General features: G+C 43.9%; 1 protein-coding gene across 8 annotated transcripts in view; it reads right to left on the reverse strand.

Annotated features, from left to right (window-relative positions):
* Stxbp6 (syntaxin binding protein 6) overlaps window positions 1-7,372 on the reverse strand; it is a 226,996-nt gene extending 219,624 nt beyond the window's left edge. For 5 of the 8 annotated variants that reach the window (XM_087553803.1, XM_087553801.1, XM_087553796.1 and 2 more), the window contains exon 1: window positions 7,101-7,372. The gene's annotated coding sequence lies outside the window, so the exon portion shown is untranslated. 8 annotated transcript variants of the gene reach the window in all.
* Window positions 7,373-11,451: the final 4,079 nt, after the last annotated feature.

The raw sequence follows: 11,451 nt of genomic DNA on the forward strand, positions 1-11,451 counted from the left end.
GACTCAACTTGATGGAAAGAAAACTGGTCCATGTGGTAATTAACTTGCCAAGGTCCCAGAGCAAACATGTGGTGGGGCCCCACCTCACATTCAGCTCTGCCTCATCCCAAAGCTGCCTTCTCTGCAGTGTATCAACTTCACTCTCAGTGTGACACACGGGGGAGAACAGTGTCTGTATCAAGCCCAGGTTGGTTAGAACTGCAGAATCTCAAGTGCCAGAGCAGCTGCTGATAGGGAGGCAGCATTCAAACAAGATCCCCAGGCACATGTGGCTGAGCACTGCTACTCCACACCAGGAAAGGGAGAAGAATGTCCCCGCCCACAGGCCAACTGCCTCACCCACAGTGGCGTTAAACATTATTTAGTGTCAGGACTCTTGGCCCAGACACACTGATGCTCACACAATAACAATCAGCACATGGAGGTCTGAATACAGTTAGATTTACCACGGAGAGGGCAATCTTGAGAGAATTCCAGGAAGCAGTAAATGACACTAAGTGTCTACCACAGTCAAATCCAAAGGGAGAAGCTCAGCATACGCTGCCAGGCATCAGACCTCTGTCGGCTTGGGATCAGGAAGCCCAATTATGGAATTTATTTCAGAAGGGGAATCTAATAAAAACACTGGGATCTGAAGACAACAAGGCCCTGACCATCCAGGGGTGAAGGGGCAAAATCATTTCAACTCAGGGGGAAGAAAGGGGGTAATAAAAATTCACAAAGAACTTTAGAGCACCCACAGACAAGGAGAAATGAATATGCCAGATGTGTTTTGTTTTGTTTTGTTTCAGAAGCTGACCTGAAACTATTAGTGGCTGTTTAGGGCACTTTTAAAACTCTCAGCCCGCCATACACTTTTATTTTTTATTGAGCTGTAACTCATATACTATTTTTTTAAAAAAAAGGACCCATTTAAAGTATGCAATGCAATAGTTGTCAAGAGTTACGTAACCACCACCACTTGCTTCCAAAACATTACATCACCCCTAAAAGAAACCCTAAAGTCACTTCCTGTTTTACCCTCTCATTTCCAATACCCTGACTTTTCTCTTCTGGAGGATTCATGATGGAATCACGCACCATGTGACTCTTGTGTCCTGCTTTTCTTCATTCAGTAGGCTCAAGGCTCATTCATGTTGTAGCATGAATTCCCCTTTCTGGCTAAACGGTTTGGCATCAGGTGGATAGACTATGTTTCATTTATCCACGAGTTGATGGAGGAGGGTTCTGACATGCTTTCCCTTCCCTGGGGAATCCCTTGGGAGAGGGACTCTTCTTTATGTAGCCAGTATTTAACTGCCTGAATTTAGCCTTCTACCAATACTTCAGACATGTCTTTTGCATCACAGCCACCCTGATTGATGGGAAGTCTAGCTTCTTATGGTCTGAATCGACATTTCCTTGCTGACTAATGGCACTGAGCAAATTTTCACATTCTCCTTCAAAGAAATAGCTATGCAAATCCCCTTTCTACTTTGAAGTTGGGTTGCCTCTTATTTGTCATCATCTTATTGCAAGAGTTCTTCTTTCTTGCTATTTTTGAAACTGCAGTGAGGAAGCCTCTTCCTGGAAAGTCCTTCTCATTATCCAGCATTCTTCAATGGAACTGTTTGTTACAGGAGTTCCACTGTGCAAGAATGACTTTGGTCTGTCAGTAACTCTACTCTTCCTCGATGAACCAGTTCTCCCCTCAGAAATCCCTGAGTGCTGTGCCTCCTCCTACCCACAAACATCTTTCCTTCCATTGTCAGAACCTCTCTGTAATCTTAAGACTTGAGAACACATACCACTGGTTTTTGGACTAGCACCATAGAATCTCTTCAGCTCACTCTGATCAAGGCACCATCCCTTTTTGTCTTGTGTGCCTTGAAAATCATCTACACAGACACGACTGCTAGTGCCCACATTCCTTCAGTATCATACCATCAACATAAAATGCTCTGCATCTGCAGGAGAGTAGGGCTCCACTATTCTCACTAGCACATCTCTGCCCCTTCATGGAGATTTTCCTAGCCACAGCTTACAATTCTTCCTCTGCAATACGAACCAGCCGTCCCTTACAGAGTTCACTATACAATCCATACCCAGAAATTGCTCCTAACAAACCATTTCATTCATAATAGTATTAGAGATCATATTAGAATGGTTGGCATATCCTAACTTAGTAACTCATTCCCAAAGATACACAAACAACTTCAACAATGTTGTGTTCTGGGAAATTCTGACTTGAATAATTATGAATGAGTATTTGTCAACAGTATTCAGTGGAGCACATCTCTGTTTCTTTGACATGATAGTGTATAGGTTTAGAGTCTCTGTATGAGAGGAAAGTAATGGGTGCTGCTCCCCAAACTGATTTGTCCTTGACAAGAACACACTTATTAACATCCACCCCAACATCATTTTCCCAGCACATTCAGAACTGCTGAGTTAATCCAATTGCTGCTCAATTCTACCAGCTGGACAGCAATAAGAAGGAATCAGTTTATATAGGACTAACAAAGTATGTTTGCTTTGTTTTCTAATGTCACTCATTAGCAGACACTCTTAACAGCAGGCAATAGATAGATAGATAGATAGATAGATAGATAGATAGATAGATAGATGATAAATAGATGATAGATAGATAGAAGATAAATAGAAAATAGATAGATAGATAGATAGATAGATAGATAGATAGATAGATAGATAGATAGGAAAAGAAAAAGGAAAAAGTATACACAGGCTCACAGTGTTTAAGCTGCCTGGTTTTCTCAAACTGGAAAATGTTGAAATGAAAAACAAATAAATGTATTTTTTAAATTGAGCTACTGCAGTATAACCCATACTTTTTGTTTAAGAGCACTCTCAGGAAGGCTGAGAATGGCACTTCTGGACTTTGACTCTGTTACTCAATACTAACAGTGACAACCACAGAGAAATGACATACAATAATGACTGTCTTACAATAGACTTATTAACGGAACAAAGACACCAGGGAGTTGCTGCTGAGAAAAGTAAACAACAGTGACAAGAAAAGGACTACTCACACATTAAGGGGGCAGGGGCGCACTACACAGCAGCAGAAGTAAGGGTAACACCCCAAATGTACACATCAGGTTATGGGGAGGAGTTTTAAAGCAGAAGTGTTCCTTCTTGTGCTAAGTGGGAGAAAACATCTGAAGGAGCTACTGAATCTTAAGAATGACAACTGTTCCTTGACCAAGCGTTGATTGCAGTCAGGAAGGCAGGCTTAGGCCTTCAGTTTTACCTACTAAAATACTAAGTGGTACACTTGAGTTTTTGAATAGGCTCCTGATTTACTGATAAGTTTCCCCCACTGTTAATCATTTTAATGCTAAAACAAAGCACAAATGGAAAGCTAAGATAACGCTCTCCTGTGTGAGCCCGGATGCCATTTAGCATAGCAACATAAGAAGTAGTGAAAGTGCTGACTGACCTCATATGTCCAGATTTGGGTGCTCGTTATATAAACATTATTCTTCCTCAGGAGCCCTCATGTCTCAGGCAGGCTCCTAGTGCCTCTCTCATGCAAAGTAGTTAAAATGCAAGACCATAATCCAGGTCATATCATGTCATAGTAAGATCTCTCTGCACAGGTCAATCAGTAGTGTGGGCAACAAGGAAAAGATTGGTTGACTCTAAACAATGCTAAATGCTAATTCACCCTGGGCACCCTGCTGATAATGTGTAGTTGCCGCTGAATGCTATAGGTCACTGCCAAGGCCATCCCCCAGAATGCATAAAAGACTTTGGCTAAGTCTGATCACCATGGGTCAACTGGAGTCACATATCCAAAAGGCCAAAGTAACGTGTCTATTCAAAGAAAACATTTCTTAAAGAAAAAAAAATCAAAAAAACAAAAAAACAAAACAAAAAAACATTCTTCTTAAATGTGCTTTCAGACCTGCTGTCCCATAACCACACAGTTTCAGCCTTCAAGTCTGTGTGCAAACTTTCCACAAACGTTCAAGAGCCTCAAACAGGAAACAGAATACTTGTTGGACTTTGTACGGTTTGTTTTAGTTGTATTAGCTTGTGTTATTCTGTTGTGATAAATATCATAACCGAAAGCAACTTGCAGAAGAAAGAGTTACTTGGTTTACAAGTCCTGATCACTGTTCATCACTGAAAGAAGTCAAGGCAGGAACTCAAGCAGGATACACGGAGGCACACTGCTCACTGGCTTCTCACCATGGCTTGCTCAACTTGTTTAAAGGAGCCAGGACCACCTACACAGGGTGCCACCAGCCACAGTGGGCTGTGCCCTCCCACATCAAGCATAAGCAAGAGAATGTCCCACAGATTTGCCTAGAGGACAATAGAAGTAACTCCTTCCGTCTGTCTTCTCAGGTAACTTTAGTTCGTGTCAAGTCAGCATCCAGCACACCTGTCTGAGGACCACAATCTCTCTCTACTAAAGCATGATCACCACGTCTCCCAAGTCTCTACAGACTGGAGACTAAGTACAGACAGTAAGAAAGAACAATCTTGGGGCTGGGGATTTAGCTCAGTGGTAGAGTGCTTGCCTAGGAAGCGCAAGGCCCTGGGTTCAGTCCCCAGCTCCGAAAAAAAGAACCAAAAAAAAAAAAAAAAAAAAAGAAAGAAAGAAAGAACAATCGTATCTCTTTGTAAAATTATTCATTTGAAAATTGACTAGAATCATTAAAACCAGGCAATGCTGGTGCACGGCTTAGAGTTCAAAGTGCTTCAAGCAGCTCCCAAATCTTCCTGAAAGAAACTCTGTCTCCACTTCTAAGAACTAATCTGGAGCAGCCCTTATCTCTCTTTCTCCTCCTATACAAATTAGTGGTTCCATATAGGGATGGCCTGGAGAGCAGCCTTAGCTCCATCTGAAACGAGTTAGCAATACAGACTGCCTTACCTCTGCTCTAAACCTAGAGAATCAGAGACTGGGAGTGGACGCCAACAACTCATGCGTTAGCAAGAACCAATGCTCATATTTGGAAATCTCTGCTCTAGGCTCAGGGTGTATTTCTGGGGAAGCTCGGGAGCTTCATTAAATCCTTGTTAACTGGGTGGCATGTAATCTCTCCTGTCCTTGCCATTTAAGATGGTTTTTAATCTCACAGACTGATTTCACCATTGAGGAGTTGAGTCCTTAGTTCAAGGTCACTATGAAAAGCGAAGCCAGAGCTCCAGCCCAGACTTGCTGATTTCTTCATCATCGGAGGATCACAAAAGAAGCCTTGCTGACACAGACAGTTCTGCGGCCCGGGAATGTGAACCGGTGCTAGGGCAGGTCCCGAGGTCTCCTCCATTATACCACACTGCCTCCCTCAGACAGAAAAGAGGGATTTCCCACCCATAAAATCAAGAGAAGCTCTGCAGGTGTGAGTAAATGGCTGCTTCCACAGATCTCAGCAACTGAACCCTGTAGGGAAGATTGCACAGTCACGGGAGACTTGGTTGTTTGTTAGAATCGAGAAAAAACAGGTTTTAAAACTGGGCACAGTGCACAGAGACAAAGCCTAAGGCCTAGATGCTGCTTCGTGTTTTCTTAGCTCTCTTCACTTCTGTAATGTCACTTACGTCTCACAACAGAAACGGAGATAGGGTGGCCATCATCTCCCACTTGTTAGAAGAACAAAACGACACAAACAAAAGCTGAAGTTATATGTGGCAAGTAAGTTGTCCATCAGGGAAAACATGAGCTCATGTCTGTCTGACTCTCGAACCTGTGTAGTATAACCACACCGTGGAATCCCTACATCTGAAAACCTCCCCCAGATGTACAATCCCCAAGAGAAAAACTGGGCAGAAATGGTGACGTCCTAAAATACTAGCACTTAGTCAGAGTGAGTTCTCCTTGTTCTCCTTTAAAAACTTCGCACACATACCCAACAACCGAGGTATTTGGCCAAGAGATGAAAGAAAGGGGGGGGGGGAAGGAAGAAGAAAGAAAAAGGAGTGAGAAGTGTATTTCTAGCCTGCATAATTATTCTGGACTTCTTCCCATAGCAGCCTCCTAGGCAAGGCAAACAACCACTCAGCCTGGGCTGAAACTCCTCCACACACCTCAACCCTTTCCCTCCACCTTCCCCTACACCACACCTTGTTAGGACAGTGCTAACCCAGTGTAGGTACAACCCTAAAACTCAAAACAAGAAGGGGGAGGGAGAGACGTGGAACCAGGAGGAACCTGGACATCCTCCACATCCTTGCAATATGCATACTGCCGGTCTCAGGGCCTTGGAGTCTCCCAGAAGACCTTAGGAGACGATGAAATGAAGAAAACATTCCTCTGCCCTGTTCCTTCTCACAAAGTCCGGGTTTAAGAATGATAGAAACAGGAGAGGGTTGTTACGAAGTCCAAGGCAAACAAACTCACATGCATTCCTCCTAAAGAACCGTGCGCCATTCTAAACTCTCTAACTGACCTTTGAGTCCTGGGGTCTGTGATAATGTAAACCTGGGGAAAGTCAGAAAGACAACGCAAGCCATCCATCTACTCTGGCCTCTCTGACTCGCCATATGGATGAGCTGGATTCTGGCGCGCTCTTAAAGAGAATTTGGAGCCCCAAGGGAGGCCCTGGTCGAGCCCCTGACCACTTCTTAGGTCAAGGGAAGGGGCAAAAGCTATGGGGACCGGAAGGTAACCCCCGTAAGAAGTACCGGCCTCAGTTTGGGCAGCAATGATCTTCCTAGAAGATGCCAGCATTCACAGATGGGGTGATTCGTTGATTTCAGCGGAGAGAGCTCTGGCTAGGGGCGCTGCGACCCACTGAATTCTCCAGGAGGCATCCTTTGGGGGGTGCCGTTCTGCCGAGCTGGCAGTGTGGACCTAAAGGCTCCACCACCAACTTTCTCACCGGATTCTGACCTGCTAGGTTCTGGCCAACGTTGCTCCCACTCCTGGTCCCGGGTTGTGGGGAGAATCAGCGACCCAGATCCCTCTTCGCGCGCACAAAGCAGCTGTGCCGGGTGTACGCCCGCTCCCCTGCCGCCCTCCAACTTGCCCGCGCGACTCTCTGCGCGCCTACCCTCTCCGCAAGCCCCGCGGCGCGCATCCCAGCCGGCAGCCGCGGTAGCTGCAACTGTACCCCGGGTGGCCTGGCCTCCCCACGCCAGGAACCTACCGTGCAGCCTGGCTCGTGCTCGGGCGGTGCCTAGTGAGCGGCACGCGTCCCAACTGAAGACAGTGCTCCCCCGCGGCTGCCCCGCGTGGAGATCGGGGCTGCAGACTAAAGCTGGCTCGACTCGGCTGCTGGCTGGTCGCGGCTCGCCGCTCCCGCGCGGGCTCCTGCTGCTCTGCGCGAGGAGGGAGAGGTCGGGGAAACTCCTGGCAACTCCAACTCCGGGCGCCAGAGCTCCAGCTGCAGCCTCGCGCTGGCCCGCTGCTGCCGAGTGCGAGCTAGCAAAACCAATCTGCCCCCGCCGCTGCCTGTGAGCATGCCCAGTGCTGCTGCGAGCGAGCCACGGCGACCTGGCCCGGGGCAAAGATCTGTAGCCCAGGGCTCGGGGCCCCGCCGCAGGCCGGGAGCCCAAGGGATAAGTGAGGTTGAGCTCGTAGGGCACGGGTTAGCAAACACAAGGCAGTGAGAGTCCCATGGGTCGTGGGAAGTTTGTGGACTGGAAAGGTAGGCTGCTTCTGGGAGCTTTTGCAAGCAAGTGTTCGGAAAGACAACGTGCTACGGGAATGTGGGCCCAGCAGGTGGGGTTTTATTCAGTCGCAAAAATTCAGGTGACAAAATCCAAGAGCTAATGGGGCCTGGCAAGCCCAGTTAATGAGTGAAGCGGGAAGGAGGAAGGAAGCTTGTGAAAGCTTCGCAGGCTGAGCAGCTGCCCTGCTCTAAGCGCCCACAACTATCGTGAAAATCAAACCTGGTTTTACTGGATTTTATTTTATAAATAAATAAGTGGCTAACACATAGCTTTTTTCGTGTAAAATATCCCGCTTATTGAATCTTGCCATGGGGAAAACAAAAACAAAGAAAGGAAGAAAAACAAACAAACAAACTAGAGTCTACACCAAAAACCTACTGCTGGGTCCAGTGGCTGCTCAGCCAATCTTAACCAAGGAGTTTTGTGGAGAGGTGCTGAGTGCCTGCCCATGGTGGCTTAAGGGGGTGCTGGAAAGGATCCAAGATGATTCAGACTGCCTTCAAAGTGCAAGGGGAAATAGGTTTTCCTGACAGAAGTGAGCTAGTGATAAACACTGGAGCATTCAGAGTTAACTAATGCGGAAAGTGGCTTTGAGAACAAACTTTGAGGACACTTCAGAAGTATGAGCACCTGAGCAGGAGGTCACTGCAAGGTAAACATGTCTCAGTCCAACTGTTAGAGTTCCTCAAAGACATATTACGTTTGAAACAAAAGGAAAACCCCATAATACCTGTCCTGCCTTTATTTAATTTTTTTATATTTTTATTATCTATTTGTGCATTAATTTCTTTCCATTTCCTACTGCATTAAAACTTTCCTTTGATTATCGAGTTCTTTGGCCAACCCTTCTATTTCGTGTCCTACCTCATTCTGGCCTGACCCTCCTAGGCTGAAGAAAAAGCTGCAAGATTTCGTACATTAAGAGAATCAGAGCAAGGTGGGATCTGAGGTCCTAATTGCTAGTCTACGATGTCTGCCCTTTATTTGGTAGAATCTGATGAAACCAGCTGAGAAGCTGGAGGGAAAAAAACCAAAAGTAACCTCTTCTGTGAAGACATGTTGAGCGGTGGTTAGGAAAGTAGTTCAGAGGGGAAGAAAGGGTTTCTCATGATATGATCACTGCTTTATGAAAAGCAGAGGCATTTAGCTGATAAGACTGTCCGCGGTCTGCTTATCTCTGGAAAGACGAATGATTGGGTTATCTTTTTACCAAAAAATAATAATCAGGTTCTTTGTCACTCCCAGCCATTCCTGCATCAGTTAAGGTGAGCAACTGGCTTCTCTTCACAGCTGCATTTTCCTCAGTTTGGAATTAGAAGACAGTTCTCATTATGAGAGGTTTAGGAGAAGTGATGTGTGATTATGGGTTTTTTAAAAGTGAGAGTTTATGCAATAAGAAAGCACTGTCTTTCTCACCTATCAAACTAGACTTGACATGCATCACGAAGGTTGTCTCAGGTAGCAACCTTCACCCATTTGAGAAGCTTTTTCAATATTGGAATATTGTTAATAAAACATCGGAATACGGGGGTTGGGGATTTAGCTCAGTGGTAAAGCGCTTGCCTAGCAAGCACAAGGCCCTGGGTTCGGTCCCCAGCTCAAAGAAAAAAAAAATCAGGATACTTTTTTTTTTTTTTTACTATTTTAACCATTTTGTTAATAAGATCCTCTGGTATTAGTTTCTATTGTCGACTTCACTCTTCTTTCTCACCCATCAGTATTGAAGGTCTATACAAGATGGCTACCCTCTGTACAAAGAAGTGCCCTCTAATGAACAGTTTGTTAGTGTCTGCTTCAGAACAGACTACCCTTTATCTATTAGAAGTATTTTAAATACACAGAACTCTCAAAGAGGAAAAAATGCTTGAGTGTTTATGCAGAAGGTTTCCAGAAGTTTTGATAATGAGGAAGTACCTAGAGCAGGACCTATCACATAACAGGTAGTTACAAATATTAGCAAAATAAATAAAAGTTCCCATCATCAAAATCTTCCGGGCCCATTTTGTACCTCCCCTAGTTCCTAAGAATTGTTGTTTTAAAAATCATAATAATAATGTCATCAAGAACAGGATGTAAACATTTATATAGGGAGGGGCTTACAAGAAAAAATATTTTGCTAGTGTTTTTATATTGTATATGTGTGTGTTCCTCCACATTAGAGATTCAATTAACTCCCTCATGTTTTTGTCTCTCTGCTTCAATATTAAAATAATCACATTTTAAAGTTTATATGAGTAAACAACAAATGGCGATTTTTTTTAAAAAACACAGAGCAAAAGAGCTTCTAACAGAGTGAAGCCCGTTCCCACCCCGTAAAAAGCTAGTATTGTTTGTTTCTTGCATGTAGTTACAGAAATGACCCGTGTGTGTGACAGCAAGCCCAGAACTTATTTTTGTCTTTAAAGTTTAATCTTGAAATGATAGAAATGAAAAAGACACAGTATTTCATCAAGCTGCTGAGTTAAATACCTTTAACGTATTATTTGTGAGAAAGAAGAAAACATAAAGTGATATTTCCCTCTTCCTTTGTGGCATAAGTAATCTCATGGTTACAAGGACACGACCTTTCTGTGAGTATTAAATTATATAAAACAATAGAGTGCCCTAGAACTCACTGTGAAGCCTTAGCCTAAAACTCTTGTGGATTTAGATGCCTTAGGTTGTCTAAGGCAATGGAAGGAAATGCTATCTAAATAACAAATGGATTTGAGCCCAGTGGCTGGAGTCTTCAATACCAGCACCAGAAAAGCAGAGACAGGGGAATTGCCATGAGTTCAAGGGTTATATAGCAAGAGCATATCTCAAAAGCCAATAAACAAAACAACCTGACATGGTTTGTTGCAGGGAATTGATGTCATAAGTATTTTAATAGCTTCCCTTAAGATATAATAGTGCCATCTATGCATATGGGATTAGATGCACCTCTACATTTTTGTAATGTTGACATTATTTTTTCTTTTTATTATTATTTTATTTATTTATGATCCAGCCATTGCCCCCACTTCCCAGTCCACTCCCCCCCCACAGTTCCTCATCACATTTCTCCTTTCTTTAAGAAGACGTTCCCTCCACCATGACTCCCTCCCTGGGACCTCAAGTCTCTCTAGGATTAGACATGTCTTCTCCCACTGAGAACATATGTATACTGGGGACCTCAGACCAGCTAGTACCTCCTCACATTTTCATTCTGAGGATGTGAATTTGGATTAAGCAACTGCAACTTAGAAATTTATCAATTTACCAACTTTCTACTTGAAAATATCAAATACTGATTTGGTTAAGATAAGCTCTTGAATATTTGAAATCTCATGTTTCAAACTTGTTTATATTCCTTCGAATTAGTCAATGTTTTTTTAAAGCTAGAAGAGTCTATTTTTCAAGCTTTTAAGCTCCTTGGAATAATGTTCATTTTCTTATAAAAGAGATGTCAAGAACCTAGCCCCAAGAACTCTATTAAATGTCTGAGCTTTATAGAGATACCAGATATACCTGGGGCAACACAGAAGAGGAAAACATCCCTCTTCTTCCCTCAGTGAGAGCAGCAGCAGGACCTTAATTGGCCCTACAGTAGATGAGAAAATGTCCTGTTCTGCTTCTTCTGCACTTTGCTTCCTACCATTGCCCTGGGAAATCACCCATTTTCTTCACCAGGCCTTAGATTTTCCCATCTCTCTTCGTTTTTGGCTGTTATTCCTCCCTTGTAAGAATCCATGAGTCCTTAGTGTACTACAGCTGAGAACTGAATAAAACAACTTTGTTCAATGAACCTGTGCTTATGTGTGGAAAACTGATCACTTTCCAAAATGATCTAAGGGTGGAAGGCCA

The sequence above is a fragment of the Rattus norvegicus genome, chromosome 6 (genome assembly GCF_021556685.1).
Source record: "Rattus norvegicus strain SHRSP/BbbUtx chromosome 6, alternate assembly SHRSP_T2T, whole genome shotgun sequence".
NCBI classification, from domain to species: domain Eukaryota; kingdom Metazoa; phylum Chordata; class Mammalia; order Rodentia; family Muridae; genus Rattus; species Rattus norvegicus.